The following is a 23,232-nucleotide window of genomic DNA, read 5'->3' on the forward strand; positions in this document are numbered from 1 at the left end:
CTAGAAATGAAACCCTGCTACTTTTAAGATGTCTGTTGAGATGACTACGTAGACTAGGTTTCTCCCCATGTCTGGAATATTTGATCTACAAAATCCAGCCTATAGAAGCACTGTGGTTTTTCCTGGCTCTACTTCACAGCATAACAAAATTTTCAGATACTAACAAAAGTACCCAGATCATTTTCAAAATTAAATTTTAAAAAAGATTCAATCCCATCTTCACCACTTGTCTCAAAAATAAGTTTCTTATGTGGCTATTAATGATTCCTCTTCCACTTAAGCTTTCTGCCATGTCCTCAAACCACATATTTATTTCATGGTGGCCTCAAATGAAGCTTCATCACATCTTTATTAAATACTCATTTATTGAGTTCTTACTACATATAAGCCTGGATTATTTTTTCTCCCCAAAGTCAATTGCTCAGTATGGATTGTTATCTCATCCCAGTAAATTCAATGCCACACGTAAGGTATTTTTCAAAAGACCCTAGGAGATATAATGTAATCAGTCTAGCTCTAAATAACTATATAAGACATAGACTAGATCAACTATAATAAAAGACAAAATTCTTCAAATGTTAATTTGAAATTAATGATTCTCTCTTTAAGCATACATCTATCCTCATTCATATACTTTATATACTCACTAGATACACACAATACTTTAAAAAGGCTCATTGCACATAACTGTCACCAGGGAAAATATCAGAGACTATAAGAATACTAATTAATAAAGACTTTTAGTTATAACAGAGTCCAGCAACTTTACCTTCAAGAAATCATGTGGAATATTGCCTTTTATCCAAATCTTCTCTTCTTACCTGAACAGAATGCACATAAAAAACAATTCCCTCGAAATATCATACTGACCTGTCACCATTCAATCAATTACTGGCTTTGGCATGAAGAGAGATAAGTGTGTCTGTCTCAGACACAAAGGAATTTAAAATTAACCTAATTAGTTGTAATAAACCCTTCAATACCATGGTGATAGCCACTAGCTGCCGAGATGAAAGTGTAACAGGTGAAAATTGATGATTATTTTCTGGGCAGTTCTAATTTAGGGATAGTTTCCCAAGATTTGATTTGTCATTAAAAATCTATGTGCTGATAAATATATGAGAACCAACTACTTAATTCTGTATACTCTTTACAAGCAACCATACCCTGGACTTTCAATATGGTTGGAATATTATAGGTATCATATGTAATATTGTTAGTAAAAAAGTTGATTAAGTTCTATAAAATGTGAAGTATTTAAATGTCATAAAACATGTGTGTATGTATTTATATATATTGTGTGTATTTATGTTTTCACTCATTCATTCTTTTGTTTGTTTATTATTTATTTATTGGCTTTTTGGTCTATGATGACCATTTGTTATCAGAATGAATGTTTATGTGATAAAGTCATCCTTTGCATCTGGTTTGAAAATAACTCTTTAATTGATTAGCAAGCCTCCTCAGAACATGGCCCTTGTTTCTAATTAATTTGGCCATTTTGAATATTTCAAAAGAAAGCTGTCAGGGCATTATGAAGAAATAGTGACCTGCATTTCAAAACACAACGAATGGAAAGGGGTTCCTTAGCAGCTGCTTAATAATAGTTTGTATAATAAAATATTTATATTATCATATATTTCCCATCTTCATGGATAGATCTTAATGTCATTTTAATATTTTTCCTACTCAAATAAAATTTTAATTAAGGCTAAAGATATATTGCCTACGGTAAGCTAAACTGTTTAAAATTATTAACTGCTCGAATACTTGTTGCTATACTACAAGCTGCCATAAAAGAAAAGAAATTAAGTACTCGGGGGATTAACGCAATTTTGAAAGCTGGCCGTCCCCCCCCCCCCACCTACCCACCCACCCACCCTTCCTCCTCCTTTTAGATACGCCTAACTGAGCCATAACTATTTTTCTCCACTCAGCCAGACTCCAGCTTTGTGGCTTTTTTAATAACCTGGCTTTTCAAGTCCTTGCCCCTGAGAGCCTTTTCATTTCTGCCGCACTCCCTACAAGCAAATTTCTTCCAGTTGCTCAACAGTCTAATGCCTCCCTTTCTTCGTTGTTGAAGCATTTCATTGACTGGGAGGTGTTCTGTTACAGTGGAATCAATAGCTTAGGGCTTCCCAGCACACCGATTAGCTTGTCAGTCAGAGCCTGGGGGAGGTAGTGTAAATCCCAGAATACCAGGGGCCAGGAGTTTGAAAACGGAGGAATGTAAGCAGCCCCCGATGGTTGTCTACCACCTGTTGTTCTGTAACATGTGCAGAGTGTATTAACTTCTTTGCTGTTACATGCCTTAAAGGTCACCTGGCGATAGGAACCTTAAGCTTTTGGAATATTTTAACTCATTACAGGACTCAACTTTTACTGATTTGTTACCAGTCTCTAACAAAAGAGAATTTATTCTCTGAGAGCCTGAGTTTGACAACATGTTGGGGGGTTTGGATTATTTTTTCTCCCCAAAGTCAATTGCCTATTTGCTTCTTGATTTCACATTAATGGAAACCAGTTTCCACAGTTAATGGGAGTGAGCAGTGGGGTTTACTCCTTTTTCCCCCCAAATATGGATTTTAGGTGGTAGGAAGAGACATAAGGGAAAGGTGGCCTTTTCCTGGATTTGGAAGCAAAGATAAAGAAATGGTAAAAGGGAAGGAGGAAAAATGGCAAAGCTCCTGATGATACATATGTTCTTGGCCCTCAAACCTTAAAGGTGTGTGAGTATTTGAGCGACTAAGAGGATTAGATTATGAGTGACTATTAGGAGATGATTACAAAGTGATATGACTTTAATAAGAAAGAGTCTTTTCATTCCACAGTGAAAAGCTGTGAAATCGGCCACTTAAGGCACCCGATGATGCCTTCCAGCCAACCTCAGGAAATCTTTTTACAGATATTTATTATCCAAAGTCACGTCAGCCCAGACCACAAAAGGAAATTCTGTGCTTAGCGCATAAAGGCTCTATGGTCTGGGAAGGGTTTGCTTTCACCACGGTGAGTTTTCTCCAAAAACCTCTACAAACTTACCACAAACCACAATGTAAACCTGTACAGTGCAGATATGACTTGTTAACCCAACTCCACCAAATTAATTCACCCATATTTAAAGGGATTTCTGACTAATGATGCAAACAAAAGCCTAAAAGCCATGGGAACACCCTTTTGGATTCAGGTGCTGGCAAGGAAAATATTAATCTATTGACAAAAATACACACAAGAAAAACACTCCCTCTGGCCATGCTAGCTATAATAATTATTATAATATTAATAACCACAACAATGAAAAAGGTTACAAAAGATCTTGGGATTTAGAGGGGGAAAGGATTGTAGTGATCACCCAATCTAGGGCTTCTTAAGCTTTTTTTGCATCATGGACTCCTTTGATAATTTGGTGAAGCTGATGGATCCTTTCTTAGAATAATGTTCTTTAAAGTATAAAATAAGTGCTCGCTTCGGCAGCACATATACTAAAATTGGAACGATACAGAGAAGATTAGCATGGCCCCTGCGCAAGGATGACATGCAAATTCGTGAAGTATAAAATAAAATATATAGGATTACAAAAGACATCCAGTTATATTGAAATGAAGTAGTAAGGTATTTTCCATCTAAGTTCAAGGACCTATGACCTAGTAAAACCTCTTTTTATAGAAAAAGAAACTGAGGCTTTAGTTGACTTGCCTAAGGTCATACAATAAGTAGAAGAATGAATTCAGTATGCAATTCAGAAAAGAAAAGTAGCATATTAGTTATGTCTAGGGAGAAAAAGAGGCATACGAATTTAATTTTCAAATAAAAGAGGAATTTAAAGAGCCCTAATGATGAAGTTGGAAGACTTGTATTTGGAATACCTAGTTCTGATATATTGTCCCTGTGAACATTGACAAAATACAACCATTCCAAGCCACAGTTGCCTTGTCTGCAAAATGAGAGTGATAATGCTTTACTATTTTCTTCAGAGAGTAGTTGAATTCAATTCTACTTCAAGTCCATAAATGTTTAAGGGCCTCTTATGTGCTAGGCACTGTGCTAAGCTCTGAGGATACAAATTTTTAAAAGAAGGAAGGAAGGAGGGAGGAAGGAAAGGAAAGAAGGAAAGAAGGAAGGAAGGAAGGGAGGGAGGGAGGGAGGGAGGGAGGGTGGGTGGGTCCCTGCCCTGAAGGCCATTACAACACAGTAATGAGAAAAGAGAATACACAAAAGGAAACTAAAAGGTGGGGAAGCAGGAGATCACCAAGGAGTACCTACCTGTGGGAGGGCATGATGTTCTGTGGAGTCAAGACCAAGCTGAGCTGCTGATGGAAAAAAGGAGAGTTATCTGAGGGTTGTTGTGAAGAAAGTGCTTTGTAAATTATAAAATGCTATTTTAAAATTACTTATATTCCAGATCTACATCTAAATTCCAACCAAACTGGCCTTACTTGCTGGTCATCATATGTCACATTCCATCTCCCATATTCACACATTTGAATAGGGTAGTCCCTCATTCCTGGCTGTTCTTCCCTTCCTCTTTTTAGAATCTTCTTGCTCACTCCAAGGCTCTTCTCAAGTGCCTCTTCCTCCAAGAGGATTCTGAAGTTGTTAGTGCTCCTCACCTAAAATTTATGTGTACATATCTATACATACACTTATATAATATATATGCAAATGTGCATATATCTATACATGTATGCACACACACACATATATATGCGTATTTCTATATACATATATTTGAATATCTATATATAGTATTGTGAGAGAGTGAGTTTATTATATAAATATGTAAATATACATGATATATAAATTTATATGCAAGTGTAAATTTCTTTGTGTATGTATGTAAAATTAATCATATGTAAATTTAGTTGAGGAGCGTGTGTATATATATGTATATATTGTGTATTTACTTATTTGTGTAGTCTGTTTCATCTCAGTAGAATGTAAGTTCCTTGAGAGTAAGAACTGTTTTGCTTTTGCCCCATATTTCCAGTGCCTAGCAAAATGTCTGGAGGATAGTAGGTACTTAAAAAATGCTTGTTGAATCTAATTGAATGTAATTTGCTGCCTTGTTTCCCAACACTAATATGATGTGAACTTAGAGTTCTTTTTCCCCAGAGTGGTTTTGAATTTGCATTGATTCAACTACATTCTCCCACTGGTTTCATTTTGAGTGAAAGGATACATGTGACATGCATTCACATAAACATATGCACTCAGAAACTAATGACAAAATTCAATTAAAACAAAGGAAGAAAGATTTTTAGTCATTATGCAAGAATCTACCTATTTATACATCAATGTCTCTGTGAATATCCAATTGGGTCCTGCCCAAATTAAGAGAATTCTCTCGATGAATTTAAAGCCAAGATACTATATGCTTTGAGATACAGCTTCTAAGAATGATATCAAGTTAACTTCTTATTCCTATGGATATAAAAGGCCAAATACATACATATATACATACATATAGGTGATATATGTGAGTATATATGTTTATGTATCCTCTAATCAAGCACGTGCCATAATTAGGGCAAACAACTGTGACAATTAAACATATGAGAGATATAGTTTCTGTGTAATTAATTTTATTAATAGGCCAGCAGGCTATTAATACAGAGGTCTATTGGCTATCTCTCTCAGACCAAAAACCCCTAATGAAGGTGGGGTCCAAGTTTATATACCCCTCCAACTGTAGGATGTCTATCACATAGCAATCAAATCTAGTTGGTTAACAACAATCAAATCTAATTGGTTGGCATGATTGGAGGTGGTTTATATTAAAATGAAATGCAGGAATATGTAACTCAGGTCACTCAACTCTTGGTAATGACATCAGAGCAATACCCTTCACCCAAAATAGTTTCCATCTAGCTGTAGTTATACAGGGCAAATCTCATCAGTAAAGTCCTTCAGCTATCTAGAAAAAAGGATCTGTCTCCCCCCGAGGCTCCTTTGACCAGGATGAATTTTACTGTCAAGGAGATTCTAGACCTTGAAATGGGGGGAGGGGGGAGGGGGGAGGAGAAAGGACCAAGAAAGAAAGGTAGATCACTGCTACCCCCAAGATATAGATTAATAATTATTTCTCATACAACTATGTACAAACAAGATTGATAGGTAAATGGATACATACATACATATATGTATATATAAGTATGTGTGTGTGTATATACACATACATATTTATGAGATAAATCAGAAGTAATATTAGAGGGAAAACACTAGCATTAAGAGGGATCAAGAAAGGCTTCTTGTATGGGGGGGTTTTAGTGGAGACCTTTCCTTCAATGACTTTGAAAGTCAGATAAAGACCAAAAAAGAAAAAACAAACAAAAACCCAAAACCTAGATTTTTTTTTAAAATACTAATTTCAAGCCACTTTTGACTTGATATTTGAATCAATACTCATTCTCTTTCAAAATGAATTGGTGCTATCTTCTACATGTGGTTTTAAATATTCTAAAATGATTATATAAATGTGTTTGAGACTCAATTATTATTATTTTTTTTTTGCGGGGCAATGGGGGTTAAGTGACTTGCCCAGGGTCACACAGCTGGTAAGTGCCAAGTGTCTGAGGCCGGATTTGAACTCAGGTACTCCTGAATCCAGGGCCGGTGCTTTATCCACTGCACCACCTAGCTGCTCCCTGAGACTCAAATTTTAAAACAGGAACATCTTATCTTCAAAATTATATTTTCCTTATGGGTGGACTATAACAAATATATTCTATTTCAAAGGATCTGTAATTGCATTGATGTGAGTATTCTCTTCAGTGGATCATAACCTATCCATACTTGTTCATCTTGGGTGATTCTTATCAATGGCATCCCATAAATTTTCTAGTAGTGAACCTGTTGGAGGCTTTCCACATGGTTTTTTACTCTAGGTACTAATACAGTACTTTGCCTATACATCTATTAACATAAATGACCTGTCCAACTTCTCTTGCCATCATACATATGCTGTATGATACCTTTGATGCCACTACTTGCATACAAAGCATCACTAGCTTTAGACAATGGAAGGAAAGTGGTTTAATGAGAAAAAAATCTTTATAGCAATTTTTTCTTTGAAAAGTTTGGCATATATAATCTGTGTATATATGCATGTGTATAACATTAATAGCCATTAACCAAAAGATAAATGGTCAAACGATATGAACAAACAGTTCTCAAGTTCTGAGATAAGAGAAAATACCCCCCAAACTCCACTGTAGAAGTAGGAGGTCCACAGGTGTTGCAAAAGGAATGTGTGTTGATGGGCTAAATAGTGAGAACAAAGGAAAGAAAATAATAACATGGAAAATAGTTAAATATAATATAAAATATTTTTATTTATGTACACATACATTTTTCTTCCACTTTGCCAGACAAAAAAATATTTTCTTTGGGAAATATCAATATCAGCTTAACACTCAGTCATAGCTTAAAATTATAATAAGGAGGAGGAAGAGAAGTAGGAGGAGATGACACTGACAATACTGTCTTGAATTATTCAGTTTAGGGATTTTTTTCTTTTTCTATATGTTGTAACCCTTTAACCAGGATATAACTAGACCATTCTTAGTTTAATATCATGAAATCAACTAGTAGTCCAACTTTACCAAAACAGAATAACTCAAAAAAGATGATTCTCGCTGTAGTAATAATGAATGGGTATATTTTGCCATAAAATTTGACAGAAAATATAAAAATTGTTCAGGAAACACACTCATTTATGTATGCAATGTCATGGTGAAGGGAAAGAAACACAAGTACCAAACAACTACATGGTAGGAGCAGCTTAAGAAAACTAATGAAAACCTGTGGAACACAGGTTAGGAGTTAGGTAGGAGCAGCTTAAGAAAACTAACGAAAACACTGGAAGATTGCATCAGTAGCTACTTGGTAAATGTAATAGAAAGCTTGAATGCTAGATTATCCAATTAAAGACAGCAGTATAGAAACATATTGAATTCTAAGTAGAAAACAAAAATATATCAGAAATTCTAGATTCTTCTAATCAGCAAGTGAAAGAGATAAGTTGATATAAAAAATCAACACAGCACAAAAAACAAAATTAACAAATTCAACATTAATCAAAAATTTTACTATAGAGACCTAAGAAGTAAATAAATAATAGGAGAGAACTTCTGAAAAAGGAATTATAAATTTTCTGGTTGTCTATACAGTTGCAAGACATCCAACACAACAAAAGTGCAATTGGATCAAATGCAAAAGAGAAACTTTGCTCAACATTAATAGAATGAACAACAAAACTACTGTCTAGAGAAGTGAATGAAGCTCTAAATTCTCATTGAAACATAAAAATGGCAAAGCTTAATAAGATCCATCAATATCTCATAGGCTTCACATTGATATAGGAATTATTAATAAAGTATATTACTAGTTTGCTTTTAGACATAACCCTTATGGTACCTTTCATAACAAAAGGTATCACTTGACCACCAAGAGAACATCATTGTTGCTACCAAATATAGAACAATCATATGGTTATGTACTTTATATAAAACATTCATAGTTTATGGGACTGAGAACCAAGGAAAAAAATGTTACTTAAAGATAAAAATGGTACACCAAAAGTCTGAAGTGGTAAAAAGAGCAATCAATCATTGATTCAGTAATTTCTAAAGAAGCTGCCTGAAAGTTATGTAATATCTATACTAATTTTATTGAGTATTACAAAGTGTCTGACTCAGTTCTGCATTCATGACTTATTCATGGGCTGCAAATATATAGTAAGGACTGAAATAGAATTAGAATTTATTAGAGATATGTTGACAACATGACGAATATTCCCTATTTCAAAGATGACAAAGATGCAACATGGTCAAGAACAATTGACATAAAACGTGGCATGCTTCGAAGAGATGTCCATTTAGTTCTGCCTAGCCTTAAACTCATTATCATCTCTCCTAAATAGACCTGAGTATAGCTTCCAAATTAAAAAAGGAATCATATAAAAACATCTTTTTAATCACTTGATATATGACATCAAAGTATAAGACATGACTAAAAACACATTAAATACTTTATTCATTCTGTGAAATCCTTTTCCAATGATATCAATCTGTCATTTGGAGAAGATAAACATAAAATTATTGAAACACACCAAAGGAAAATAGAGACTAAAAGCTTCAAGATTCAATTAGGAGAGGGGCAGCTAGGTGGTGCAGTGGATAAAGCACCGGCCCTGCATTCAGGAGTACCTGAGTTCAAATGCGGCCTCAGACACTTGACACTTACTAGCTGTGTGACCCTGGTCAAGTCATTTAACCCTCATTGCCCCACCAAAAAAAAATATTTAATCAGGATGTCAATTTGTACAAACAGATGAATGTGATACTTACAAATACCTTGACCTCCTCAAAACAAGTTTCACTGAGCATAAAGTTATGAAGGAGAAAGCCATTACTGACTCAACATGTCAAGAAACCTCTTGATGAAATCATGAATCAAAGTTCAATGGGTAGAATACATTTAAAACGATGAACACATGCAATATAACTCTTACTGTATACTTTCAGAACTATAAAATATTATTTAATAACATTTAGCAAGTATCCTAAGAAAAACCCCTATGATACTAGCAAAACACAGCCTATCACCCCAAGACAGCTATAGTTGGATTAACATTTCCTCATCAACTAAGGAGGAAGAGATTGATAAATATTCTCAGGACACATGATAAACAGAACAGGTAGTAATTACTTCATTGAGCAACAGGAAAGCTTGACAATCAGCATATACCACTATGTTTGTTCAAAGTAACTGAAATCAGTTTGCCTCTGGATATAGCCTATGAATTAGTTAAGATCCATACATAGAATAAAAAGACCTTCTATGGATGATGGTTACATGAGCTTGATGAACAGAAAACACAAAGACCCCAGCTACTAAGAGGAAGACTCAATTTGACAAAAAACACTCGGAAAATTGGACAACAAGGAAGAAATTTATTTAGACCAACACCTCACATCTAATGTGAAGATAAAATACAAATGAATAGGGGAAGCTAGGTGGCACAGTGGATAAAGCACTGGCCCTGGATTCAGGAGTACCTGAGTTCAAATCTAGCCTCAGACACTTTACACTATGTGAACCTGGGCAAGTCACTTAACCCCAATTGCCTTACCAAAAAAAAAATAGTGATTTAAATACAAATGAATATGTGACCTAGATAAAAAAAATCACATAGCAAATTAGAAAATCATAGGAAAATAGTATCAGATCTAGAGACTGGAGAAAAGTTCATAACCAAACAAGGGATAGAGAGGATCACAAAAGGTAAAATGAATAATTTTGATTAAATAAACAAACAAATCCAATAAAGCTAAAATTAAAAGGATAACAACTGGGAAAACATCTTTGCAGCAATTTTTTTGATAACGGTTTCATTTCTAAAATATATATGTAACTAATTCAAATTTATAAGAAAAAGAGCCATTCACCTAATGGTAAATGGTCTAAGGACATGAATAAAACATTCCCAAGGGAAAAAAAAACCCAGGCTACATATAGTAATAGGGAAAAATGCTCTTAAACAATACTAATAAGAAAAATTCAATTTAAAGCAATGCTGAGGTTCCATCTTTAAAAAGGATAATGATAATTGCTGGCAAGGCTGTCAGAAAACAGGTATATTTGGAATGAATACAACTTTTCTAGACATCGATTTGGAATTAAACACAAGAAATTACAAAACAGTACATCAGCTTTGATTCAGCTATACCACTCTTAGGCCTATAACCAAAAGAGATCAAAGAAAAATAAAAGGTTCTTCATATACAAAATATTTAAAGCAATTATTTTTGTGGTGGAAAAAAACTAAAAGGGATGGATGTCCCATAACTGAGGAATAGCTGAATAAGTTATGGCATATCAACATAATGGAGTAGCATTGTGCTACAAGAAATGGGGAAATGGACAATTTCAGATGACTTAAAAAAGACATGGAAAGACTTATATGAACTGATATAGAGTGAAGTAAGTAAACCCAGGGCAATTTCTGTTATGACATCAATATTATAAAAAAGGATCTATTTTTGTAAACAGATGAAGAAGGAAATCAATAGCAATATAAACAGGATTAAAACTAGAACATCATCGATGACAAAATTATTCCCCAGATATAACACTGATCCATAAAAAGTTCAGAACAACATTTTTAATAGATGTTGCCATGCCAAATGTTCAATCTCTAATCTCCCCTCCTAGTCCCATTCCTGACTTCAAAAGTATGCCTCTGCTCCTGTCTCATCCCAGGACTTCCCTCAGTACCTGGGGTCTTTTCCTTCTGGAACATCTAAAAACCCCTTCAACCTTCTTAACTGAACTATCCTTCCAAAGGCCTGACCCTTCTCCTATTGGTCAGTTCATTCTGTTTCTGACTTCAGGATTTCAAAACTATGCTCCTGTACTAGGTATGATCACCTTCCCTCCTCATTCATCCCCCCAATCCTCAGATTCTCATCTCTTTTTATGTATTGTCTACTCTCCTCGGAATGTAAGCACTTTGAGGGCAGGGATTATATTTCCTGTTGCTTGTCTTCACATCGTCAGTGCTTTCACAATAAACACTTAATAAATGCTTGTCATCTCCCTCCCTCCCTTCCTTTCTTCTTTCCATGAAATAAAAAATAAGTTTTCAAAACACAGAGAGCCACATGGCAGAGAAAATCAAAACCATGTGGAAACAGGATAAAATATATATCATCCCATTGTTTTGTCTGTACTGGAGTTGTCCTGGAGATTGTCCATGAGCATAAAGAAGATGAGCTTATATCCCCAAACTTCTATTCAATTATAAAAAGCAGTTATTTTGCCCAACTGTGAATAGGATGCAGAAAATTAAATACAAATGAATTTTAGCAGGCCCATGACTTATCCCAAGACCATTTCTGACTTCCATGAAAAAGATGAGAAAGGGATAGTAAATCAACAAATAGTTTATAAGTACCAAGACACTAGGAATGGTGACATAATGATATAATCCTTGCCCTCAAGGAGAGTTGGTTCCATCAGTAACAAAAACAACAATCACAACAATTCAAAAATATCATGTGCCTTACAGTTCATAAAATACTTACTTTGTAATATCCCTGTAAGGAAGATAGTGTAATTAGTATCATTCTTACATTACATATAGGGAAAAAACAGATTCACAGATTGTTAAATGATTTGCTCAAAATCACAAAACTTGAATCTGGGTATTCTAATTCCAAATTATCATTTTCTTTTCCACAGGGCCACAGTTTATATTATTAGGGTTTTCCCCCTTGGCTATGCCATAGTCCCCTCAAACAGATTAGAAACTCCATGGAAGTGCAAAGGAGGAGGAGGAGGAAGAAAAATTTATTTTTTTTTACTTCTTAACATTTTATACTCTTTACACTTCTTTATATTTACATATAGATTTCTTTATATGCCCCCAGAATGCCTAATAAAGTGTGTTGCACAGAGTGAGTGCTCTTAATGAGTATTGATTGATTATCAATCTAAAGTTGGAGGACAGGTAAAATGCCACTTTTTAAAAAATTACAAAACATATTGATTAAGCTAAATTTAGAGTTTTATAAGCTAAATTTAAAGTAAATATTACCAAGATAAAATCTAAGATACACTTGTTTCGAGAAATTTCTGGTATAAAAAATGTTACAGCCATCTAAATATTTAAGCAATTCTTGTGACATTGATTAGACTATCATTTTACCTCCAACCTAGTAAAACTGCTTGACAGTACATTTAGCCAATGCAAAGAGAACCAAAGTCCTGGCAATTTCTGCAACTGAAAATATCACTACTTAAATAGAAACGTGTATTAATTTTGGCTAATATTTTAAATACTACCTTGTGATGATTTAAGGATAAATACTAGCATGTGAGGATTTCAAATTAAAGTCCAAATCTTACCTGTGATTATTAATGTAGACTTATTTATATTATGTAATATATCCTTATTATGTGCATTTTTTCTAAAATGTTAAAAAAGTTTGAGTGTTGTTCAACAGACTATTCTAATTTAATGAACTAATTAAACATCTTGAGAATGATTAAAACTAAATTTTAAATTTCATTTCATCCTTGTTGGCTTTCATGGCATAAGAACTTTAATTCATTTACACCATACATTTTTAATTAAAGAATTTTCCATATGCTCAAGCACACTGGTGACTGCATGATAGACAAATAAATGGTAAAGATAGATAGACAGACAGACTGATAGGTGAATAGATAGGCAGATAGATAGTTAGGTGGGTGTATAGATAAGTGGGTGGATGGATGGATGGATGGATGGATACATAGATCATTAAGTACTTACTATGTTTCATACACTATGATAAGCATTAGGTATACAAATATAAGCAAGTAAGACCATCTCTGTCCTCAAGGAGATCCTATTATAATAATAGAAGAAAGCTCATAACCAATGAGGGAGTGAGAGTATCCATGTAACAGCAATATCATGATGAAAAAATGGCTAGTAAGTGATGTGTCATCCTGGTTCTGTTTAAGACAAAGTGAAGGCTTACCTCTCAGGACCTGGGATCCCCAGGTACATAGCCTAAGGTTCCACTGGGAGTAAATAGCACCTGTTACCACCAATCAAAATGCCCCTGTAATTATGCCAGAGACTCTCAATTTTTACAATCAAATTTCTTTCCTATTTTAGTAGGTAGTCTTTGGAAGACGCTGCCAAATGAACTGAATTATCTGATATTTCATGTTCTAAAGCCTTTCAGAATTTCTAATGAAATTTCCCCTTCCCCTACATCCCAATAAAAGAGTGCTTCATGTAACTTTGTCAGCACTAGACTATAGTTCTATTGTGTAAGAAAGACCCTGCCCAAATGGAGCTGCCAGGAATCTCCCATGGCTGAAAGAGTTCAAAAGCAGGGACTCCCTAGCCCTTCCCTAAGAATACTATATAAAACTTTCTTGAGGAGAATTATGCTTAATATTAATTCTCTATCCTGAACAGTCAGAACACTTTTGTGAACCTTACGGGTCCTCAACAAATACTAGTTGAATGACAGGGTTAGAGAATGTAGAGACAATGACCTGTAACAACCATGGGAAGTACTTCATTTGTCAGTACTTCCTCTGTCTTCCCCCTATGCTAACATTCATGAACAAAGAGAGACAGAAATCAGGTATACATAATATGCATGAACCCACTAGTCACTTAATGTATCTAGTGTTGTCTAATTGATTTAGAAATGAGTTTTATCATATTAGTTGTGCATACACACATAATGTCAAATAGTGAACTGAGATGCTTAGGAAATAAAAAGATTGTACTTTGATTATTCAAACATTTTAAAACAAAATAGTTTGGAGTCTAAATGAATAATGTTTCAACTTTCAGTCAATCACATACCATATCTTTGGTGCCTTTGATGACAGTGTACCTGACTAATTAAACCCTAGGTCATTTCTGTAAAAATATTTTAACTGACTAGCTTGACCTTATGTAACTGGACTTATATGAAAAATTATAAGTATATGAAAAATTATAATTTGGGCCATAAATCCCTTCGTGGTCGCCATTAAAATCTGAGAAATATTTAACTAACTTGCTGGGGGCTAATCTGACTGGGGGGGGGGCTAATCTGGGGACTTTTGACTGGCTGGCTGTCTTACTGCTATTAATTTCCTAAGCCAATCTGTTAGGGCCTTTTAAAAATTTTCTCCACAGTGCTCCGCTCCCAAATTGATAAGCAAACGATTAAGAAGACTCTTAATTAAATAATCAAAGCAGGGTTTATTTAGGTGAATAAATTTAGAGTTAAATGTAGAAACAAGGATAACAAAAGTAAAATACAACCTGTCAGCCTTTAAACTTTCTGCCAACGAACTCGTTTGCCTCGCCTGCAACTTTCTTAGCGTCCTCTGCTCTCTGTACCAACGGACCTTCTTCTAGAGTTGTTCCCCTCACTGAAAAGCCCACCTGCTCCATACTCTTGCCAACCCCCCTGAAAAGCCTCTTACTGTCACAAACCCCTGTCTGTCATTCCTCTCTCACTTTCTCTATCACTGTCTTCTCCCCCCTTCTTCACTCCCTAACTCCCCAGTATATCTCTTCCTTCTCTCTCCTCAAACCTTGGGTTCCCTACACCCCCACACATACCAAGCTAATCTGCCAGCCACGCTAGGGCTGCAGCCTGTGTCCCATCCGTACCACACCCAGGGCTCGAGCCATCATTCTCTAAGGCCCACGGGCTTCTCCACTCAGCTGAAGCGGAGGGGGAAAGGAACTAGTCCCTCTTACACAGAAAAAAACCCAGAGGGCCTAAGGCTTTTTAATCTCAGCCCAAAGGCAGAGTCCCCAAATCACAATAAATTCCCACATTTCCATAAAGAAGAACAGTTCTCTACTACATTAGAACTCTACTGTTAAGACTACTTTTACCCTTTCTCTAATACTGCTCTGACAGAGTAAGTTGTCAATAAACAATTAGAGTGTAAATATCTAAAAGCAAGAGATGACCTGATATCCCTAAGACTGGAAATATGGGTCAAGATCAGGAGATGCATAACAGATGTGAAAAATGTTCTCTAGACTAGATGTCAGTAATTATATTTGACCTATTCTCAATATTTCATGATTATCATCATTAACAAAAATCTATTAAATTCTAGGTCTCAGAACAAAATTTTAAGCATCTAATATGTTCAAGGCACTATGCTAAATGTCGATAGTATAAAAAGATGAATGAGATATCATTTCTGTCCTAAAGGAACTGATAATCTTGCTGGAGAGACAGAATGTATGTATGTATACATACATGTATACACACACATACATACATACACTTGTATATAAACATAACATATAATATATATATATATATATACACACACACACACACACACAATATATTTTAAATCTGAAGAAAAAGAGCCCAAGTCATATGATCTACTGGCTTTTTACTATTCTGTATCCCTTTTCAGATGCCACTTCCATGATAAAAAGTAAAGGTAACTAATTAAAATTAAATTAAATACAAATTATTGTTAATTATCTAACTAAATATTGAATGTTTTAATTTAATATTATAGCCATCATTATATCAAGCATTAAAAATCTAGACTTTCTCACCTTATGTAACATTTTTCTTTATATTCTAAAAAAATGCTTGCAAAATACCAATTATCTACTTTTATTATTTTTAATGTGTGGTAGTCATTTATTTTCATAAGAGAAAAATTCTGTGAGGTCTGTGATGAATCTGAAGTTCATAATAAGCCTCATATTGGGTTTCTAACTTTTTCCCAACAACATTCATCCCCATACTACAATATTCCCCAATACTACTGGATATCAAGATAACCTATTTAACATCTGAATTTTCTTTTTAGCTAATTAGATAATTGAAGCCAAGAAACATTTGATGTACCTCTACTATGTGCAAGGCACTCTGCTAAGTGCTAGTAAAAAAAAAAAAGTAGGAAGACTCATGGAAAGAAAAGGAAGAGGAATGCAATCTTTGGAGAGGGTATAAGTACTATAGGAAGCCCAGAATTTGTTCTTTCCTGAAGAATGATGTGTTTAGTTCTGTTTGTTTAATTTTCAATCATTTTTAGCATTATAGTTTATGATCCTTGTAAACTGCTCATTTTCTAGGCAAAAGGCATTATTTATTTTTGCTTTAATCAATATTCCAAGACTATATTATTAATTTTTTTACATTCAAAGTATTTAATATTTAAAATCATTTTCAAATTTATGTGGGCATAATACAGTCCTAATGCTTTTGATAACAATTCATAATGGTGGAGGGAGGGAATAAAGTCCTTTGATAACACTGGTATAGGGAATTCTAAACAAGGAAACTCCTTTAACCAGTTCAGATTATAATATACTCTGCAGCTTAAGGAGAGGTTTGTCACATGACTTGCCTAGGGTCAAGAAAGAAGCTTCTATGTCTGAGAGCAAGGACTTGAAAGCATGTGTTCCTGACCTGAAGTACAACATGCTACCCAGTATACAACAGTGCCTCTTATATGACTTTGAGTCATACTGGAACATCATTTCATACATAAAAGTGTAGGAAATTTTATAATGGGTAAAACCTCGTACTTGACCATAGTATTTTGTTTGAGGCAATGATATCACCATATGGTACCATTTGTAGAAGAATGTACCTCCTTATTCTGACCATTATGTTATACCAGATAAACTCAGATAACTTAGGCTCTAACCAAGTGGTTTAGAGTAAGTGTAGAGCACTGTATGGGTATTATTGAGCTAAGTCCAATAACTAATATTACAGGTCCTTACTCATGCTATGAATTTTGCTTAAGTTTCTGTTTGTCAAGAAGTAACTTCTCTTGGCTCCTGCAATCCTCTCCCAGAACAAAGATAAGTAATTTACTACTCGTCATAGTCTGTTACCTCCCATGAGGCACCCTGCCTAAGACTGTCCTAGAAGATGTCATGATGGCAAAGCCTATATCTTTTCATCCAACTCTCCTCTGTAGGCATAAATTCCCAAGTGGTGTTGAGTCACTCTACTTGGCCAATGGGAGACCTGAGCACCACCCATGCATTTCCTTGGTTCTTTATCCATGGGCCCTGCCTTTCCTAGTAATCTGAAGCCTAAGGATTAAGATGATGATTCAGAACTGGTTGAGGTTGTATCCACTAGTAAAGGAGACAGCTGAAGGTCACTTGCTCTTGTTGATCCCTCCAATAAAATTCACTTCATTACATAACTCTAACTCTCTCAATGAGTCATTTCCTATACCTTTTAATTCAAACCAGGGCACTGATTATTGTTGTTGTTGTTTTTCCTTAAGGCTAAAAACAGGGAGCCATATTATACTCTACCATTAATACTCCTCTTAGGAGTATATTTTTCAATTATTATTTACTTTTGGTGCATCTATGTTTAATAGAATGTAGTATTCAATCAAAATATTAGATAACTGTTGAAAATGAAAAACTTTTGTTTCTTGCCAGATAATGATACTAAGAACTAATATTTATGTTGTGCTTTATAGTTTGCAAAGCACTTTATATACATTATCTCATTTGATTCTCACAACAACCTTGTGTACTTGGTAATTTTACAGATGAGAAAGCTGAAAAGTTTAACTGACCTGTCCATTATCATAAAACTAGAGCTTAAAGTAAGCTTGCACAAGAGACAGCTAGGTGGTACAATGGAAGGAGTACCAGGCCTGGAGTCAGGAAGACTTGAGTTCAAATCCAGCCTCAGACACTTACTAGTAGGATGACCTTGGGCAAGTCACTTCACCCTTGTTTTCCTCAGTCTCTGTAATCTGTAAAATGGGCTGAAGAAGAAAATTACAAACCGCCCCAGTATCATTGCCAAGAAAAGCCCAAATAGGGTCACAAAGATTCAGACATGACTGAAAGAAATGAACAACGAGATTTAACTAAGGTCTTCCTGATTACAAAACCAGAACTGTTTTCACTGCTAGTCAATTGTTTATATATATCATATGAGGAAAAAGTGAAATGTTTTATTATGTGCCTACTATGTAGTGAGCACTGTGCTAAGTACTTTACAAATAATACTTCATTTGATCCTCACAACAACCCTGGGAGTTAGGTATTATCATTATACCCATTTTATAGCTGAGAAAACTAAGGCAGACAGGTTATAATTTGCCCAGGATCACAGATCTAAGTATGGGAGGCAGGATTTGAACTAAGATCTCTCTGACTATAGTTCCAATACTTTATCAGCTGTTCCTCTTAGCTATATGAAATATATTTTGCATCTCTAATGAGTAACATAAACACAGAACCCACTCTTTTGATTATACCAAAGTGATTTCCCCCCCAAAAATTGGAATTCTCCCCCAATTTAGAATATTTATCGTAAGATTTATGTGGGAATCAATGTATTTATTTATATAATATTAAATACCTTTTCAAAGAAAATTTTGTAGTACTCAGTTTTGTGTACTCATTTGAGTTTGTAGCTAATTTGTTTCCAACAGTCAAAAATTTTCCTCTTTTTAAAATCACACTCATAAATTCATGAATAATCTCTTCTAATTGTTAAGAAATTTTACTGAGAAACTTGTATTTTTTGTTTCCAAAAAAAGGGCCCTATCTTCCTCTCTGCCTTGCAAATGAATTAATAGGTGGGAATCTTTCCTTTCTAAAACAGACCTTAATAACAGGCTAGGTTCTTTATGTTTTAATCTCTTTTTACTTTCGCCCCTCATAACAGTTGCCTATTAGTGGTTATGAAGAGCTATAGGCCTGCATTTCAGCCCAATGAAGCAGGGCTCTTTTCTTTCCTAGAAGTGGGTTTTCTCAAGAGCAACAGGCTAACGGGTAAAGTTCTCAACAGGCCTGGGCTTCCTTGCAACTGTTTGTGTGTATTTGAAATAAGCTCTCAACATGTTAGTAAGATGCCTTTAACCCAGATTACCACATCTCTCTTTCTATAGTGCTCTTTTTGGGCAGGGTGTTAAAGGTCAACCTCTCAGACTGGATAGCTATACTCAAACAATTACAAGACCCCAGTGTTTCAACAAAAGAGATCTTGGAACCAACAACAAAAGATTTTACACATCTGATTTATAAAAACCAATTAAGTAAAAGAAGGCATCATTTAAGATTATTTGATGAGAGAAGCAGCATTTTTAAATTCCAGATTTGTTATCAGCAACAAAAGAAACTCAATTAGACACTGAAAATCCAAAATAATACATAGGTTATTGACTAGGTTCTTAAAAATAGACTACACAATACTTTCATTTATACCGTCAAGGTCTAAAAAATGAAAAGATGTATATGTTGCGCAGTTGTAGAACAACAAGATGAGTAATCTGAGAATATAAATAATTGCTTTCCTAGAGACATCATTTAGAAGGAAAGCTATGGATGACCTTGGATTACCAATTACATATATCTGCTTTCACTGTTTAACTTGGAAAATTAAGATTGCTTAATGCAAAGAAGATCTCATTTTCTTTCTCTGAGTATCTTTTTAACCAAGGACATTTATTTGCTTAAATTTTCACTGTTCTTGAAAGACAGCTGTCAAGTGTAAGTCTATAGCCCAAAAATATATCATATTTGTGTGAGTTGGTATCAAAGATTTCAGTGTCAATGGTGATGGAGATATGGGAGGGCATAACTAACACAGGCAATTGAAGGGATTAGGGTCCACACCTTCAGAATTTGTGTTTACTTTGCTCACATCAATTAAAGGTATTAACATACTTTCCAAATGGATCCATGCTACTTTTTGTATGCTGGAGAAAATATTTTCATGAGGGACACTTCTTTGCTAACGACAGGAATCCTCAAGATTTACCCTTTATCAACACAAAAAAATAGCTCAGTTACTAGGAATCAAATGACCCTCCTCTAAAATATGGGATAACTTTTAGTATGATAGAATTTAGAGCTGTCAGAGACTTTAGTGATCACTGAGTCCAATTATCTCATTTCACAGATCAGAAAAATGAAGCCTAGAGAGATGAAACTGAATCCCATAGTCTTTCTCTTTCCCCACTCCCATCTGTCCTCCATGCATCTGTCAACATGATTTTCCTAAACAGCATGTCTGACCATGTCACTCTACCTATTCAGTAAACTTCAATGGCTCCCTATTACCTATAGGGTCAAATATAAATTCTTCTGGAATTTAATGGTCTTCACAACCTGGCACCTTCCTATCTTTTTTTTTTTTGGTGAGGCAATTGGGGTTAAGTGACTTGCCCAGGGTCACACAGCTAGTAAGTGTTAAGTGTCTGAGGTTATATTTGAACTCAGGTCCTCTTAATCCAGGGCCAGTGCTCTATCAACTGCACCACCTATCTGCCCCAACCTTCCTATCTTTTTTGACTTCTTACACACTACTCCTCTCCACAAACTCTGTCTGGTCATATTGACCTACTTCTTGTTCCTCACCCACTGTGCCCCTCCCTTTTCTATACATTTACACTGACTGTCCTCAATTTGCCTTCCCTATACATTTACACTGACTACCCAATGCTCTTCATCATCACCTCTGACTATTTAAAATGCTTAGTTTCTTTACAAGTCTCAGGTTACCACCTTCCACAGGAAAACTCTCCTAGTCATTTCTTCCCTCACCCTTCTCCCCAGTTGCTAGTGACTTTCCTTCTAAAGCCACCTTCCTTCTCTCTACACAGCTTGTCTATACCTATTTATTTACATGTCTCCCTATCAAAATGTAAGATCTTTGAAAACAGGGAGGGTTTTTACTTTCTTTTGCATCTCGAGAGTATAGAGTAGTGCCTAGAAGATATTAAGCACTAAATACATGCTTGTTGATAGCTTAATGATCAGTATGTGCCATACATGGTCTTCTGCCTCCAAGTTCAATGTTCCATCCATTATAAAACACTGCTGCTTCCTACTCTGAAGCAGCCATTTGCAAAGAAAAAAAATTTTAAATTAAAAAATAAGTGATTTGTAAGAATCATTAGGTAGAGTCAAGTCACAATTTTTTCACTTGGTAGAGATGTTATCAGGCTTAAACTACTGTAATGACAAAATCAGTACTTGAATAGTCTCACAGAGGTATAGCACACAGAGCAAGCATCCTAGAAGAAACCTTTTCTTATCATCAAAGAAACTCATTCTAAGAGTATGAAGTCTAAGAACTCCTAATAGCCTGAAGATTTAGAATATTATATGTAAAAGATCTTGATTTTTTATATCTTGAAACATAAAGAAAAAAGCAAAATCATATAATATTAAAAGGTAAAAATGACAAATTTACATTATATATACATTTTCCCAGATAAATGGATTTTAATAATGCAATGAGAGAGTGTTAATTAAGAATCAAGTAATACCAATAGTCCAAAACCCAGAATTGTGGAGAAGCAGGGAACCTTTTTGTACTTGTCTGCAGGACCTCATGTAAATCAAAGCATTTTATAATTTAATTTCAGAAAAAATTCAATTTTTAAAATGTATTATTATTTTGCTTTTTTTTAAAAAAAGCTGTTAATTGAAAGCCTATATACCTAAGTATAAATTGTTTTACACAGATGAATATTTTAACATGTTATATTTAATTCATAATTCACAAGGCACAAATTAGCATATTGTTGGTGCTTAATCCTTCTTTCCATCTTCCTTCCCTCCCTCCCTCCCTCCCTCCCTCCCTCCTTCCCTTCCTTCCTTCCTTCTCATTCCTGCCACCATATGCTTACTGAATGAATTTTAACCTATTTTCTGACCTATCCAAATAAGCATAGATGTAGTCAAGAGTCACACAGGCATCATTATAAGCATGATGGGTTGCTAACTATATCATGAGAGAGACAATCCATATCAAATAGGTCAATCAAACAATCAATAAACATTTAAGTTCCTACTATGTGCCAGGTTCATAGATTGCAGGTCAGTTTGAGAAACTGAGAGATCATCCTATGAAAGGCACCCAAGTAGTTTAGCACTCTTATACCAATAACTTATTGAATGCTTCCAGAAAGAGACCCAAGGTTTTGGGGTTTTTTCCCACTGAATAAACTGTTAAAAGGATTAGAAGAGTTATTGTAGAGAGAACTGGAAACCACATAACTTTATGGTAGGTGTTTTGCAACTTGATGCCATCTGTACAGAAATTCCAGCCAAAATGGCCTCTTCTGTCCCAGTAACGTGACGATGTGCCTGGTTGGGAAAGTGGGGATAATGGACTTGGCTGAAGATTCCTTGTGCAGGAAGATTAATGAATGCTATTTGTGTTGAGGAATCTCCACTTTTTAGACTGCAGCAGAAGACCTTCCCCCTGCCCCCTTTGAACATTTGGCTGCTGCCTGTCTTCCCTCAAATAAAAGCTTAAACATCTGTCTGCCAGCTAGGAAGGAGATAGAACCCTGTGTGTGTCACTGCTAAGCCATCTATAGGCATTGCTTTATACCAAATGCTTAACATGGGAATTTCCCCCCACAAAGATAGCAATAGTGAATAAAACCACAATATGCTTAAGGAGATCTTGCTCTATCTCCGTTCCATCTAATGCCCCAATAAGCTGTACTTTCCACCCTCTTTCCCTCCTTGATGATAAACTCTGATTATGTAATGAAGCACTCATTCCCCAGTTAATTTGACTACTAACTACTGATCCTAGGTTCCCCACTCCTCTCCCCGCTTTTTTTTCACCCCTTCTTCAAGTTTCAGGCAGGTTAGGTTACCTTTTGCTGCTCTTGAAGTTTGGAATTCATGGGTGATTTCTACCCTGGCCAACTTAAACTCCCATGGCGTGC

The 23,232-nt window shown here is 35.1% G+C and overlaps 1 non-coding gene across 1 annotated transcript; it reads left to right on the forward strand.

Annotated features, from left to right (window-relative positions):
* Nucleotides 1-3,455: 3,455 nt before the first annotated feature.
* LOC122744799 lies at nucleotides 3,456-3,562 on the forward strand. The gene has a single exon (XR_006355143.1). It is a non-coding gene; the product is annotated as a U6 spliceosomal RNA (small nuclear RNA).
* The last annotated feature ends 19,670 nt before the right edge of the window (nucleotides 3,563-23,232 follow it).

This window comes from Dromiciops gliroides, chromosome 2 (assembly GCF_019393635.1).
Source record: "Dromiciops gliroides isolate mDroGli1 chromosome 2, mDroGli1.pri, whole genome shotgun sequence".
In the NCBI taxonomy this organism is placed as follows: Eukaryota; Metazoa; Chordata; class Mammalia; order Microbiotheria; family Microbiotheriidae; genus Dromiciops; species Dromiciops gliroides.